General features: G+C 37.3%; 1 long non-coding RNA gene across 1 annotated transcript in view; it reads left to right on the top strand.

Annotated features, from left to right (window-relative positions):
- Nucleotides 1-6,542: 6,542 nt before the first annotated feature.
- The window catches only part of LOC144196019 (uncharacterized), a 29,513-nt gene continuing 20,423 nt past the window's right edge, over nt 6,543-15,632 (top strand). The window contains exons 1-2 of the long non-coding RNA XR_013326200.1: nt 6,543-6,610; nt 11,937-12,049. This is a non-coding gene — a long non-coding RNA (uncharacterized LOC144196019). The remainder of the gene's footprint in view (nt 6,611-11,936; nt 12,050-15,632) is intronic.

Below are 15,632 nucleotides of genomic sequence, written 5' to 3'. Positions count from 1 at the left end.
AATAGTCCTCCCCACTTGAAATCAAGTTGACGTTAAAGCAACCCTTGAACCAACCCGACTCTGACACCCTTCCTCACAAAGAAACGTCTACATACTACTATTAACGAAAGCTTTCTCTAACAATAACGCTAAAGACAGTCTTCCCTCTTTGTCCGGCGCATTCTGCCGTCAGACGGCATTAGGAAACTGGGGGGGGTGGGTGTCCTAAGACGAGGCCTCAGACGAGGACTCAGAGTAGATAGAGCTCCTTCCCCCAAATGTAATCTCCCTGATGTTACATGGTTCAGCCTAAACTGATAAATTGCAGATTAAATGGCGGCCACACTCCACTTCACCCCACATCTCGTATCACCCCCATTCACTTCCCTACTTTTTCCATCCTTTTTTTTGCTATTCACTGCCTTCCCAGCCTGTCAATTGCGCCTAATCGTGAGAGGCACTAAAACACCAGGTCTTGACAGAAGCAGATCAAGAATGATGAACATCTCTCAATGGCAACGGACTGGCGCCCTTAACTCTCCTGGAAGGCTCGCATCACTTATGCAGAAATCAGCGGCTGGGGGGGGGGGCTGGATCCAGGAATTATGCTCGCTGACAGGAGATGCATGAGGTAGGCATTGTGCCGGCTACGGCAGCCTTGACAACTTATACTTAACTGCGGCGACGGCGACCCCGAATACAAAGGATGCGGCGGCTTATTAATGGCCGAGCATCCATGTCAATAATCCTTGCTTTTGGGTGGCATCCAGAACTGTGTATCTTCTTGCTACTACTAAATGACACTTGCTGAATACTTATTTACTGAATATTTACACGGCTATAGGCGCTCCAGGCTAATTTGGCGACTAAAAGCCACGGGCAAGAATTCATTCATTTTCTGAAGTACTTTTCCTCACAAGGATCTAACTCGGTAACTAGCCAATGGCAAACAAAGGAGAACTCAATACAATACTATGTCATGTTAGTAATGTTTAGCAAATCCACATTTAAATACCAATGCAGATCTTTTATTTAATGTCTCACAGAGTACGAACAAATAGGCTTAAGAACAGTTTTTTTCCCATATCCATCAGGACTTTAAACTTTCGGTAGCACGACACACAGTCCCTTCTGTGTAATAACTTTGGAATGAGGTAATATGAACAAATGTTTGGTGGTGATCTGCCCCCTACTGGCTGACTGAAGGTAAGTGAAAGACAGTGAGAGGTAAGTGATCTGCTCGGGGGTGATGTGATGTATATATTATGGTAGAATGCCAAATTATGAGTCCAAAATTATCACTTATTTGGGTTTTTTGTCGGGAAAATGTACCTTATGGAGAAGCACGACTAATTTCGTCATACGCAGTTTCTGGATATGCTGACAATTTGGCTTTTGTTGAGTCAATGACGATGACAAAGCCTATATATGATTATTTTTATATATCATTTTAGCCACGCCCCCAAAAACATTTAGACCCAATAGAAGAGTGCCTGGGTAAAATGTGAAATCATTCAACTACAAAAATAGAATGGAATAATCCAATTAAAACTGTATTTTTAACAATTTGCACAATTTCAATATGTACTCGAGTGGATTTTTTAGCTGTATTTTGCCCTTTTTTGCACTTTATACATTAAAATGGTCTTTTGGTTGATTGGAGTGCACCTGAAACATAATAAATTCATCAGAAGAAATTTGTCACATGAATAAAATTAGTTTATTACTCCATTTTTTAACTGAATTCAGCGACACTTTGACATAAAAATAAAGCTAACAGTCCAAAAAATGGCAAAATATTTATACAAAAAAATTTGGCGCCCCAAAGTAGATTGCACCCTTGGCATTCGCCCACATTGCCCATATTAAAAATCTCCCCTGCAAAAGAAAAATAAATGATACAGCACCTTCATTTTTTTCCCTCTCATATCCATATCAATACATTCATCTATTATTTATTAATTTTCTGTCTTCAACAAAACCCCCCCTAGCCTAATCCATAAACCGGCACGTAAGAAAAAGAAGTCATTAAATTCCTAACCGCATGTTGTTGATGTCTTTTGTGGAAATATTTGTAATGTATATTCTAATTTTTCCGAATAAATTAGGCAGGAATACATTTCCATGTAAATTTATGCAGTACGTGTAGGGGGGGATGCAGTAAGATCTGCCAGATTATGCATAATTGTAGTATTGTAGCCCTCATTTCTACATCTACTTTTGCATTGCGTGGTCATTAAATTGTAAAATAATGGCAAGCTCGCAGATTCGGGGTCCTAATTGCCCCTCCCTTCCAATGGCTTCTTCCTCCAGACAACATGATAAAGTGCGCGCTAGGATCTATTAATAAGACGACATTTCTAATTGAGGAGGACAGTCTTTGGAGTTTTTTTCCTTTTTTTTTTGCATAGGATGCCATTTACGGTCACTTTACTCGGTGGAAGCGGATTGTGGTTGTTTTTGTACTTTTTTGGTGGAATAGCTAAATGGGTTTCATGTAATTGTGGAATATTGGTGGGTATTTGTATTGGTGATTATTGTTGACAACCATTTTGGGTGAAAATGTGTTCATTTTTGGGGAATATTTGTACATTTTTGGTGAAAATGTGTTCATTTTGGTGAAAATGGGTTCAAATTTGTTAATTTTGGCAAAAATTTGTTCATTTTTGGGGATGTTTGTCACACTCTTGCCAATTTAAAGTGTTTACTTAGTGCTAGCATGCATGTTTTGGGGATGTGGGAGGATACTGGAGTACCCATAGATAACCCACGTGGAAGAACATGTAAACTCCTGCAACTTTTGGGGAAATTTGTTCATTTTTGGCAAAAAATCATTCAATTTTGGGGGAAATTCATTCACTTTTGGTGAAAATTCATTTATTTTTGGTGAAAATTTGTTCATTTTTGGCAAAATTCGTTCATTTTTGGGGGAAATTCATTCATTTTTGGTGAAAATTCATTCATTTTTGGTGAAAATTCATTTATTTTTGGTGAAAATTAATTCATTTTTGGCAAAATTTGTTCATTTTTGGCAAAAATTTATTCACCCTAACCCCAAAACATACAAACTCCTACAAAGTGACAAATTATACTAAGGATTTTTTACAGTAATTATGATTTTTTTTACAGTAAATAACTATCAATACTCTATTCCTACCAGTCTTGACCAGCATTTAAATTTAAGCATTTTTTTTTAAATCACTTTATCATCCACTTATTTGCTGCATTCATTATATTATCATTATATACATATATATACATATTCCTTTTGTTTAAATGTGTCCTTAAGACATTGTTTTCACTTTTTGGTTGCTTCTAAGCCACCATATTTTTTTTAAAAACACTTAAACCAATTAAAGAAATAAATAGGCCGACCATCTTTCCCGATAACTGACATAATTATACTTTTCTTTTCTATATTTGCCAATTTAATTACCTTAAAATCATACCCTCCAACCCCCACGCCCCAAATGCTGTTAACAATTTTCCAAAACACTTTCCACTGCATTATTTAAGTCCTTTTAAAACATGTTTAAAACTCAGCATGTCCACTGGGGTTGAAATTTGCGGTCCCCATCACCAAAACGACGTCCCCCCTATGTCCCTCCCCCTCCTCAAAAACATCATCCGTGCTTCATCTCCTCATCCTTAAAAGCAGAAATTAATGACAAGCACAAAGCGGCTCATCTATAATTGCTTCATTATACCGTTGCGTTCTCTTGACAATAATGGTGTCGCTGGTGTTTTTCTAATTATATGGCATTTTTTTTCTTCTTTTTTTTTTTTTTGCTCGTTATCAAGGACTTCAGGTAATTGTGGGTAAAATAATGAGTGCCTACTTCTTGCGTCTCTGCGCACGGCAAACAACCCGGGCGCAACCCGCCACTAGTCTTATGGAGGAGGTTGTAGAGTTGGCTTTTAACGCTTTTACACCGCCGCCACTCGTCGTTTGGCCTCGTCCTTCTCTAATGAGCAACTTGTTCCCAGGCGTTTAACTCAAGATTTCTGACAGATCACAATTAGCCGCCATTTTTTTATGGTGCTCAAAAGCGTAGGAATTTGGATTTTTTTTAATCACTTTTAAGGTCATTTGTCACTTTACGGTATTTCGAATTGTTCTTCACCGAAAGCTAATATGAACGCTATTATTGTATTTTCTGCGTAACAGAAGTTTTAATGAGTGGTTTTGACAAAATGACCTATGGCATAGGTGTCAAAGTGGCGGCCCGCGGGCTAAATGTGGCCCGCCACATTATTTTGTGCGGCCCGGGAAAGTAAATCATGAGTGCTGAATTTCTGTTTTAGGATCAAATTAAAATGAGGAGTATAGATGTATATTAAATTTCTTGATATTCCCTCCTTTTAAATCAATAATTGTCATTTTTTAACCTTATTTTTTAGTTTTTTTGTTCAAAAATCATTTTGTAAAATCCCTATATTTACCCTATATTTAAAAATAGCTAAAATAAACATTGTTTTAGATCTATAAAAACTGAATATTCAAGGATTTTAATCCAGTTCTTTTAATCCTAAACTACAGTATTTTCCGCACTATAAGGCGCAACTAAAAGACTTTAACCTTCTCAAAATAAGCTTTATAATTCAATGTACCTAATATATGGAGCAATATTAGTTAATAATTGTCTGAAATGCTTTCAAATAATATTTTGAACCATTTCTATTCTAAAATGAAGAACAATTCTGACACATTTAACCTTCCCATTGAAAAAAACCTCATAAATACAAATGACAAAAGCCATTTTTTTCCACTTAGACCACAAAATAAGCATACACATTTTCTCTAACAACAACCAGGCCTAAAAATTTTTTTTAAAAAAATATCAACCCGCAGTCTGTGACCCAACTAATCTACCCGGCAACAACATTTCCAAAATTCTCACACCAAAAAAACATCTTGATTTCCTCCATTTCCCACCAAGATTAACGATTTACATTAAACGCCATCCAAGCCCCGCCTTCTTTTTATCATGCAACATTGTCAGATATCAATGATGACATTATAATAATTAAACAACATTACAAACAGAAGGAAGCTCTGCCATGTTGTTATCTTGTATAATAGCATCCAAACATTGTTATTTTCTATTTGAAGAACGCATCCATGTGTGAAATATTAATAATGATACCCCCCCCCCCCCCCCCTCAGGTATACAATTGTCATATTTATTTGGCGGTATAAAAAGATGAAAGGGAAAAACATATTTTGGAGGAAAAAAAAAACCGAAACAACAACAACAACTATAAAAAGCGCAAGCTCTTATTCTTCATACCATCCTGAGTTCCTTTGTTTTTTACAATTTTGCTGTTGCAGCATCCAAGAATGAACGCTGTTGCCGTCTGGAAATCTCAGAGGCGGAATTAATTAGTTGCTAAGAGAAAGCTGCCATCGGAGAGGGCAAATTTTACTTTGCGCTCAACTTTGCTAATTATCAGGTAGGATGTAATTTTCTATCTTCCCAAGAGGCACCCGGCAGAAAGCTAAACTAAAAAAAAAAGTGGGGGGAAGAAAGTATGAAACATTGACCGCTGTGAGCTAATACTTTTTCTTACTTGTTCGTTTATTTGGAGAAGCTTGAAAATCCATCTAATGCAGTTCTATTGTTCTGGTTTGGAACCATATTTTTATGTGAAATGGGCTTATTAAGGGTTGTGTTTTGGGTTAATGTTAGGTAGATAAATGTCCAATTTATTTGAAATGGGGGGAGTGGCTATGGTTAGGGCAAGGGTGTCAAAGTGGTGGCCCGGGGGCTGAATATGGCCCGCCACATTATTTTGTGCGGTCCAAGAAAGTAAATTATGAGTGTTGACTTTCTGTTTTAGAGTCAAATTAAAATGGAGAGTATAGATGTATATTAAAATTCCTGATTTTACCCCTTTTAAATCAATAATTGGATTTTTTAAATCCATTTTTTCGTTTTTTGGGTCAAAAATCATTTTGTAAAATCGAAAAATATATTAAAAAGCTAGAAAAAATATTGTTTTAGATCTTTAAAAATATTCGGGCCCTTTAATTCAGTTCATTTAATCCATTTATAAAAATAAAATAAAAATCTAAATATTAGATAATATTTTTTATCCATTTTTCTGTTTTTAGTTCAAAAATAAATTTGTAAAATCTAAAAAAATATATATAAAAAAAGCTCAAATAAACACTTTTCTAGATCTATGAAAAATTGAATACTTCGGTCTTCTAATTTACTTCTTTAAATCCAATTTCTAAAACAATATCTAAATATTATATCTAAAATGGTCCAGCCCACGTAAAACCAAGCATTTAATGTGAGATTTTACAGAAGAAAACATTTAATTATGTTTCAGTATTTATTTTGTTAGTTTTATTGGTAAAATGCTTGTGTTTTCTGTGAGAATTGGTTTTGCCAATGTGTGTTAACCATTGGTTATGTTGTATTTTTTTATTTATTTTTTTCATCCCCCTGTGTGACCTGTCCCTGTGATTGCCTATTGAGTTCACCTGTCGTATTTCCCCACCCCCGATGTCTCTCCTGCATGTGACCCAGGTGTTTGTGATTGTCTCGTCAACCCACGTCTGTCTATTTAAACCCCGTGTGTTTGTCAATCCTTGTCGGCTTGCCTGTGTTTTTCAATCAAGGTAAGACAGTCAATGTATTTTAAGACACATTTCATTTAGCTTTAAAACAGAAAAGTCGAAAACAGGATATATTGAGTTTTATTTCATTTTCTGGACTGCTTTATCCTTATTAGGGTTGTGGAAGGGGGGGGGGGGTGCTGGAGGTTATCCCAGTTGAGGCTAGGGACATCCATGAATTGATGGACAGCCAATCACAGGGTACGAGGAGACAAACAACCAATCACATGCATAGATAGGGACAATTTAGAGTGTTTGTTTAGCCTAAAAATTGATGATTTTGTAATGTGGGAGGAAACTGGAGTTCCACTCAGGTGGATCAACTTGGATTTGAACCCAGGACCCTAGGACTTTGAGCCCAATGCACTAACCACTCAAGCCACCGGGTTGCCCTTTTTAGTATTTTTTATTTTATTTTATTTTTTAAAAGGGTTAACCTATTTTTTATTGACTAAACAATATTTGATTCCTTTGAATGTTATCTTAAAACATGAAGTTGACATATTATTTGGTTTTGTGGGCCACTCAAAATGATGTGGATTTGGCCCACGGACCGATGTCAAAGTGGTGGCTCGGGGGCCAAATCTGGCCCGCTGCATCATTTTTCGTGGCCCGAGAAAGTAAATCATGAGTGCTGACTTTCTGTTTTAGGATCAAATTAAAATGAAGAGTATAGATGTATATTACATTATCTGATTTTCCCCTTTTAAATCAGTAATTGTCATTTTTTAATCCATTTTTTCTGTTTTTAGTTCAAAAATCATTTCTATAAATATATATAAAAAGCTAAAATAAATATTGTTTTAGATCTACAAAAAAACTGAATATTCAGGGCGTTTAATTCAGTTCATTTAATCCATTTATAATTAAAAAAGAATCTAAAATGGTCCAGCCCACATTATCATTAATCATTTTTTCTGTGTTTTTAATTCAAAAATAATTTTCTAAAATTTAAAAATATATTTAAAAAAAGCTAAAATAAACATTATTTTAGATCTATAAAAACCTAAATACTCAGGGCCTTTAATCCAGTTCATTTAATCCATTTATATAAAAAAAAAATCTAAATATTCTATCTAAAATAGTCCGGCCCACATGAAATGAAGTTGACATTAAAGCAGCCTGCCAACCAACCCGAGTCTGACACCCTTAAAACAGCACATAAAAAAACTATTAGGGATTTAAACGCAAAATGGAATTAACAACAGAGCACACAACGTCGACCATTTTTTATTTTTTTTTATCCAGCTAGGCATCAGGCGTGACAGGCTTTCTGTTGAGCAGTCTCCTTCCTATCACACAAGCATCACATTACAATGGAGAAAGAAGAGCTTGAATTGCGGGTGACCCGCGTGAGCAAAAATGACACCGATTCAGACAAATAGAGCAATGAGGCGAGGAGGGAGAAACAAGACGGATGCTCAGAGTGGCAGCGCATCTGGCAAGAGAAGGCCTTGCTCGCCCCCTCTGTCTCACTCTGTAAAAACTTGTAACGTTTTCCCAAGATGCCAACTGGCGGCGCACGTAATAGCCCTGCAAACACGCATTTAAAAACAAAAAACGTAGAATCGCTGGGGATTGAAAAATATACGTCAACTGATGCGTCACTATGTGTAGGGAGGGTTGACGACATCCATCAGTGGATTTTTTTTTGTCTTCTTAAAAGTCAGCAAAGGGCGCAACGTTGATTTGAAGTGAAAATGTGTGTTGTTGTTTTAATTCCGCGTTTCCACGACAGTTTTTTTGGGGGGAAAAACTCTGTGGGTGCAAAATTGAAAGGGTATTCCATTAATTGTGGTTTTTGAACATTGATGTCAGCGGCAACCTTACTTAAAACATTGTTCTGTTGCAGATGTGGTTTCCTAACTTAAATTTTTCGTAAGTAGAGTTGCATGAAAATACACTAATCTGTTCGCAGGTCCCTAAAACCATGCCCAAAGCCCACAAAAATGATAAAACTGGAACATTATGACATATCAGGGAAAGGATTTAAAAAAAGAGAATAGGTATAGTTTTTAAGCCATTGAAATAAGATTACCCTAACCCTAAGTATTTTGTATTTAAACACACCCTAACCCTAACCATTTTGTGTTTAAACACACACTAACCCTAACCATTTTGTATTTAAACACACCCTAACCCTAACCATTTTGTATTTAAATACACCCTAACCATTTTGTATTTAAACACGCCCTAACCCTAACCCTACCCCCTAACTCTAACCCTAACCATTTTATATTTAAACACACACTAACCATTTTTGTATTTAAACACACACTAACCATTTTGTATTTAAACACACCCTATCCCTAGCCCTAACCCTACCCCTACCCCTACCCCTAACCCTACCACTAACCCTACTCCTACCCCTACCCCTACCCCTAACCCTACCCCTAACCCTACCCCTACCCCTACCCCTACCCCTACCCCTACCCCTACCCCTACCCCTACCCCTACCCCTAACCCTACCCCTAACACTAACACTAACACTACCCCTAACCCTACCCCTAACCCTACCCCTAACCCTAACCATTTTATATTTAAACACACTAACCATTTTGTATTTAAACACACACTAACCATTTTGTATTTAAACACACCCGAACCCTACCCCTAACCCTACCCCTAACCCTACCCATAACCCTACCCCTTACCCTACCCCTTACCCTACCCCTTACCCTAACCCTACCCCTAACCCTACCCCTAACCCTACCCCTAACCCTACCCCTAACCCTACCCCTAACCCTACCCCTAACCCTACCCCTTACCCTACCCCTTACCCTACCCCTAACCCTAACACTACCCCTAACCCTAACCATTTTATATTTAAACACACACTAACCATTTTGTATTTAAACACACACTAACCATTTTGTATTTAAACACACCCTAACCTTAACCATTTTGTATTTAAACACACACTAACCATTTTGTATTTAAACACACCCTAACCTTAACCATTTTGTATTCAAGCACACCCTAACCCTATCAGAATATATCATGATACCCCCTTTTTACTGAGGGTAATATTAAAAACTTCAACTCTGCCCGTTCAGGCCCCTGAAACGCCACATAAACACCATCTCTGAAAAAGTTTGGCATTTCACCCCTGTTATCGTTACCATACAACGACCCCTTAAGACTCTCTTTTGTTAAAAAAAAACTTTTCCTATGCAGCCATAGAATCTCATATGCACGCCCCAGTGCATTATGGAAAGAAAAACCACATCTTCCTCCCCAGTTTAATTGTTCCATGGAGACTTGTGGAATTGCAGTCTCCATCCTCCCCAACACCAACACCCTTGGCCCCGCCTCCTCTCGGGTATTGCGAGACTCTTGGTTTTATCCTGCCTGTCTTTGACTCTGTTCTCGATGGTTAGGCTTTATTAACCCCCCACCCACCCCCCAAGCGTGAAGTACCTAAGGGAGGTCAGACACTGGTCGTTAAAAATCTATTGTGACTTGTCTGAAAAATGAATAAATGAGCATATTATTTCTTCGCTTCCACAATCTTGGTGTGTGTTGTTTGTCTAGTCAAGCGCAGGAGCAGCTTAGAGTCAACCAGGGTTGACATGCACATTTTATTTAAGTTTTTGCCTGTCAGAGGAGTTTAAACACGTAATGAACAAAGGAGTGGCGATTTGAAATATAATCCCATTACACTGATGAAATTACCAAGACGTGGCGAGTTCACAAATCACGCTCATTGTTTTCTATCATGAGCGATGCCCCCTTGTTGAGGTTGCCGTGCGAGGAGAAGTGCAATCCAGGAATGAACACTGACAGGTCGGGGAAAAAGGATGGGAAGTGTGGCCAAACTCGGCCTCGGGCGCTTACCTGCGCTCGGGGATGCTAGGGAGCTTTGTTCTGCTTTTATTGCTGCAAAGGAAGAAGCGATTTAGTAGAGGCACGGAAATTAGGCAATGGGATGAACCTGTTCGTGGTTCTTTTCATGAATATTAAAATAAATGATGAACAATTTAAGGGAGAGCGGCCATTATTGAGTCCGGGGAAGTCAAATTTTGATCATGTGCAGGGCCAGTTTTTCCCTATAGGCTATGTAGGCGACTGCCCAGGGTGCTATCTATGTGAGGGCCCTTGTTCTAGACCAGGTATAGGCAAACTACGGCCCGCGGGCCACATATGGCTCGTTAGGCTTTTTAATCCGGCCCGCCGACGTTGTCCAAATAATTTTTTTTCCAAGATGGTGCCGTTATGTGGAAGCCATTGGCAGTAGCCCCTCTATCTTTTTTTATATGACATTTTAATGTTTCTTAATACTTTCCTTTTTACTTGACTTTGTACTTTGTACTTTTTACTTTAATGATGAGCCCGATTTGGGCCACGGGCCGCCACTTTGACACCAGTTTTCTAGACCATTATCCCTCAGTTCCACATTAAGTTAATTTGTAGAGGGTTTTTTTCTGCCCCTAGTGTCAGTCATGTGTCACTGCAACCATTGTAAAATGGTGCAAAATTATAATTTTTTTCAATTTTGTAAAAAAAATTATGACGTTGTCAAAATCAAGTTTTAAGTTCGAACCAATCATCCAGAACACATTTTAATGTATAAAATCAGCAAAAAAGATCCGTCTGAGCACAGAATTCATATTATTTTTAAAATATTTTTCTAATTAAACAAAAATAAAAACTGTATTTCTGAAAAATTGAAACATTACAAAAACAAGTGCATTTCAGTAATAGTCTATATTGATTTTATAGTTTAGTGACCAATCCCCACAGAATAATAGACAAAGAAAACGAACACTTGAATGCAATTTAACATTGAGCATAGTACATATCGTATATACTATATACAGTTACCGTGTGCTAGTGAGCAGGAAGAAGGTGTCAATACTGCTATTGATTTTTCCCAGTTACCTGTTAATTGGTGCAAATTCGTCACGCACAATTGTGCTTATGTGCCTCTTACGTATTCTTCTCTCTCTAGTGAAATTAAAACACTACATTAACGACATGTTGTTCTTTTGTCTTGACGTAAATAAGCTTGATTGAAAATCCAGACTTTTTGTCCCAGAGTGTTTACGTAATTTTTTGTCTTATCGTCTTAGGAAATGAACTAAAACATAGTTTTAATTCCACTTGGCTGTTCTATGGTGGACATATTTGAGTGAATTTTGATGGATTACGTTGACCCACTTTCTGGAATCGGTATTTGTCCATCTTTACGTGTTTTTTTTTGGTGTCCATTTTGTTGTGAAGCTATTCTGTTACGCGCAATTAGAGTCAAGGCGGTTTTAGCTCTCCAGGGTCGTTCAAAGTGATAAAGCACAAGGGACAAAGTTCTTGTTGTCGTTTTTTTTTACAGGTGCTTCAGTAGCAGCTGTCAATCAAGCATTCTACTCTGAATTGTCAGCTTCAAATTGAGGTAAACTGCAGAAACATTGGTGGAATGACATTGTCCATCACTACAAGTCATGGGTAAGTAATATGTTATTTACATTTACTACATCAGAGGGTTTGAAATGTTTGTACTTTAAGTAGTTGTATACTGTGGCATAGTTTCTTTTGCTTTGTACTTAAATTTGTGAAAAGAAACACTTCTCTTATTTCTACTATGCTTCATTTTCTTTCCTCATTCTACAAGTGGAATTTTTTTTCTGACTGTAGTTCCACTAATTTCACCAATTTAGATTTTTTTATATAAATGGATTAAAATGACTGGATTAAAAGCCCTGAATATTCCGTTTTTTTTTATAGATCTAAAATAATGTTTATTTTTGCTTTTTAAAAAATATATTTTTAGATTTTTACCAAATGATTTTTGAGCTAAAAACAGAAAAAAATGGATTAAAAAATTACAATTATTGATTTAAAAGTGGAAGATGAGTAAATTTAATATACATATATACCCTTAATTTTAATTTTATACTAAAACAGTAAGTCGGCACTCATGATTTACTTTCCCGGGCCGCACAAAATGATGCCATGGGCCAGATTTGGCCCCCGGGCCGCCACTTTGACATATGCATTATATCAATCAAATCAATTCAAAATCACACAACAACACACACATTTCCAGTTGAAATTCCTATTATATTTTTTAAATGGCTACTTTCTACTTCAGTAATATGACTTTAACAAAGCGTTTTTACTTTTTTGGCTAAATTTTGTTAACATTTCGACAAACCGCAAATTAAATAATTCACATGTTGTCAACAAACTCTATAATAGGACCATATATTTTTTTGTTTTCTTTTTTTTCAATGAAAATTATCAGATTTTAATCCAAATATATGGTCACTATCATTTCTTTTTTTTTTTTAAATCGAGACAATAACTTGACTATGGCTTAGAAAAGTTACTAGTGTCATCTGGGGAGAAAAAAAGTGTCCAAGTTTTGTTATAGTTTTACTCCGTTTTAATTGGGGCCCTCATATGCCCCTTAAACAACATCATCTGAAGCTAATAAGACTTAAGAAGTGCATCTGGCTCTAAAATGTTTTCCATTTATAACACTAATGAACTGAGGCGTGCAGTAGAGATGGCCAAACTGCAGAGAGATGTACAGTACATTCCGTAGAATTCCCCTACGCTTTACCAGAGTACATAAAACATGTCTGAAGACCAGAACTTGTATTGGCTTATTTGTGTTTAATTGGAGTCCACCAGAGATGCAAACTAGCATTTAATGTCCTCCCCTGCTGTCCAACTACAAGTAGCATCAGCGTTGCCCTCCCCACTAATGAATCTATCCTGGAAAAATAACCAACTAGACTACCAACAAGAACATTGGAGTGTCTCGTAAATTCTAGATGTTAACAGCTAGATTTGTGGTGTCCACTATGCGGCCTGCGGGCCACATTGACTTTAAAAAATGTGACAGATGGGCCGGGGTCAGCATAAGATATGATACATATAAAAAAGTGCATCTGTTAACAGTACATATGAAATATAACCAGAAAAAAGGACTAAAGTATTAATATACTCATCACTCATTATTAAAGTAAAAAGTATAAAGTAGAAAGTAAAAAGGTATGTATTAAGAAATATTAAAATGTCTTTTAAAAAAAAATAGAAGGGCTGTAAAACACGAAAAACAAATAAGAGTGGACAGAGCTACTGCCACTGGCGCCATCTTGGCGTACATTTTCTTTAAAAAAATTGGACAATGTCGGTGGGCCGGATTAAAAAGACTAACCGGACCGTATGTGGCCCGCGGGCCGTAGTTTGCCCATCAATACCTGCACTACAGGGTACGATCCGGCCCGCTAAGCTTTTATTTTCTTATTATTTTATATATATTTTTATATTATTAACAATAATACGTTTTTTTTATTTTTTTTTACCAAAAATTGAACTAATCCGGCCCACATGAGATCTAGTTGACATAAATGTGGCCCCCGAACCAAAGCTTGACAACCCTGGACTAGAGAGTTACATAGAAATAAATATATATATATATATATATTTTTTTTTTAAATGTTTTGGTAAGTAAAATTCAAAATGGAGTCCAAAAAAAAAAGTAGCGCACACTTCAAATCTAAGTCCCATTTTATTAAGAACACCAAACAATGACCTGGCTAATAAATGGAGCTTTTATTTATTTACTCGGCTAATAAACTCGAATCAAAACCACAGCGGCCTTTCACCCAGTGGATTTACCCATTATTACAGGTGCTGAGTAGACAAAAGGGTCAGTCATATTAAAGGGATTTATAGTCTTCTTCTCAAGTCATCAGTCCTGGAAGTCCTGACTTCTATCTGACTTAATAGAAAACCCAACAGGTAAAAAATAAGAGAGAGGCAGGTTGCATTAATATGATGCATTGCATTATTTGGAGGACTTTTTGATGAAATGCAGAGGAATTCTTATAGAACAACCTCGAATGATTTGAGAACTCCTTAAAGGACTGCAGACCCTAAATTTAGTTTATTTACATCTATTCAAATGATTCACAATTTAAATTATATATTTTTTTATCCCTAGCAAAAAAACATTCAAAATTAAACATACTATACACTATCAACTATGATAATGAGTTAAAACTACTTATGATAATCAGGTCGTTCATCTCAGCCCAGATTTTCCTATCCCGAGCCACTTCATTTAGCTCTTCAAGGCATTCCCATTCCAGTCAGGAGACATAGACTCCCTAATTTAGCCCAGGTTGGCCTCCTTGGACTGGGATCTGCCCATAACACCTCACCAGGGAGGCGTCCAGTAAACCAATCAGATTCTCAAGCCACTTCATCTGGCTTATTTTCCGAGTTAGTCTTTTTGTAGTGGGATGTGCCCATAACACTTCACCAGGGAAGCATCCAGTAAACCAATCAGATTCCCAAGCCACTTCATCTGGCTTCTTTCCTGAGTTAGCCTTTTTGTAGTGGGATATGCCTGAAACACCTCACCAGGGAGGTGTCCAGTAAACCAATCAGATTCCCAAGCCACTTCATCTGGGTTATTTCCCGAGTTAGCCTTTTTGTTGTGGGATATGCCCGGAATACCTCACCAGGGAGGAGTCCAGTAAAACAATCGAATGCCCAAGCCACCTCATATGGCTTCTTTCCCGGGTTGGCCTCCTTGGAGTGGAATTTACCCGTAACACCTCACCAGGGAGGCGTCCAGTAAACCAATCAGATGCCCAAGCCACCTCATCTGGCTTCTTTCCCGAGTTGGCCTTTTTGCAGTGGGATATGCCCGTAACACCTCACCAGGGAAGCGTCCAGCAAACCAACCAGATGCCCAAACCACCTCATTTGGCTTGTTTTCCGAGCCCAAGCCACTTCATCTGGCTTCTTTCCCGACTTGGCCTTTTTGCAGTGGGATGTGCCCGTAACACCTCACCAGGGAGGCGTCCAATAAACCAATCGGATGCCCAAGCCACCTCATCTGGCTTCTTCCAAGCTTCTGCCCCCATGACTTAATCCAAATTATTATTATTATTATTTTTACAATGATCACAGTCTTTTTCCAACCTCCACCCACACCCTATATAAATACTTCACATCTCGGTGAACCACTATACACTTTAATTAGCTCCCAAAAAGCAATAAATGGCCA

The sequence above is a fragment of the Stigmatopora nigra genome, chromosome 4 (genome assembly GCF_051989575.1).
Source record: "Stigmatopora nigra isolate UIUO_SnigA chromosome 4, RoL_Snig_1.1, whole genome shotgun sequence".
In the NCBI taxonomy this organism is placed as follows: Eukaryota; Metazoa; Chordata; class Actinopteri; order Syngnathiformes; family Syngnathidae; genus Stigmatopora; species Stigmatopora nigra.
The sequence above is the reverse complement of the archived record's forward strand: the minus strand, read 5'-3'. Positions and strand labels throughout refer to the sequence as shown.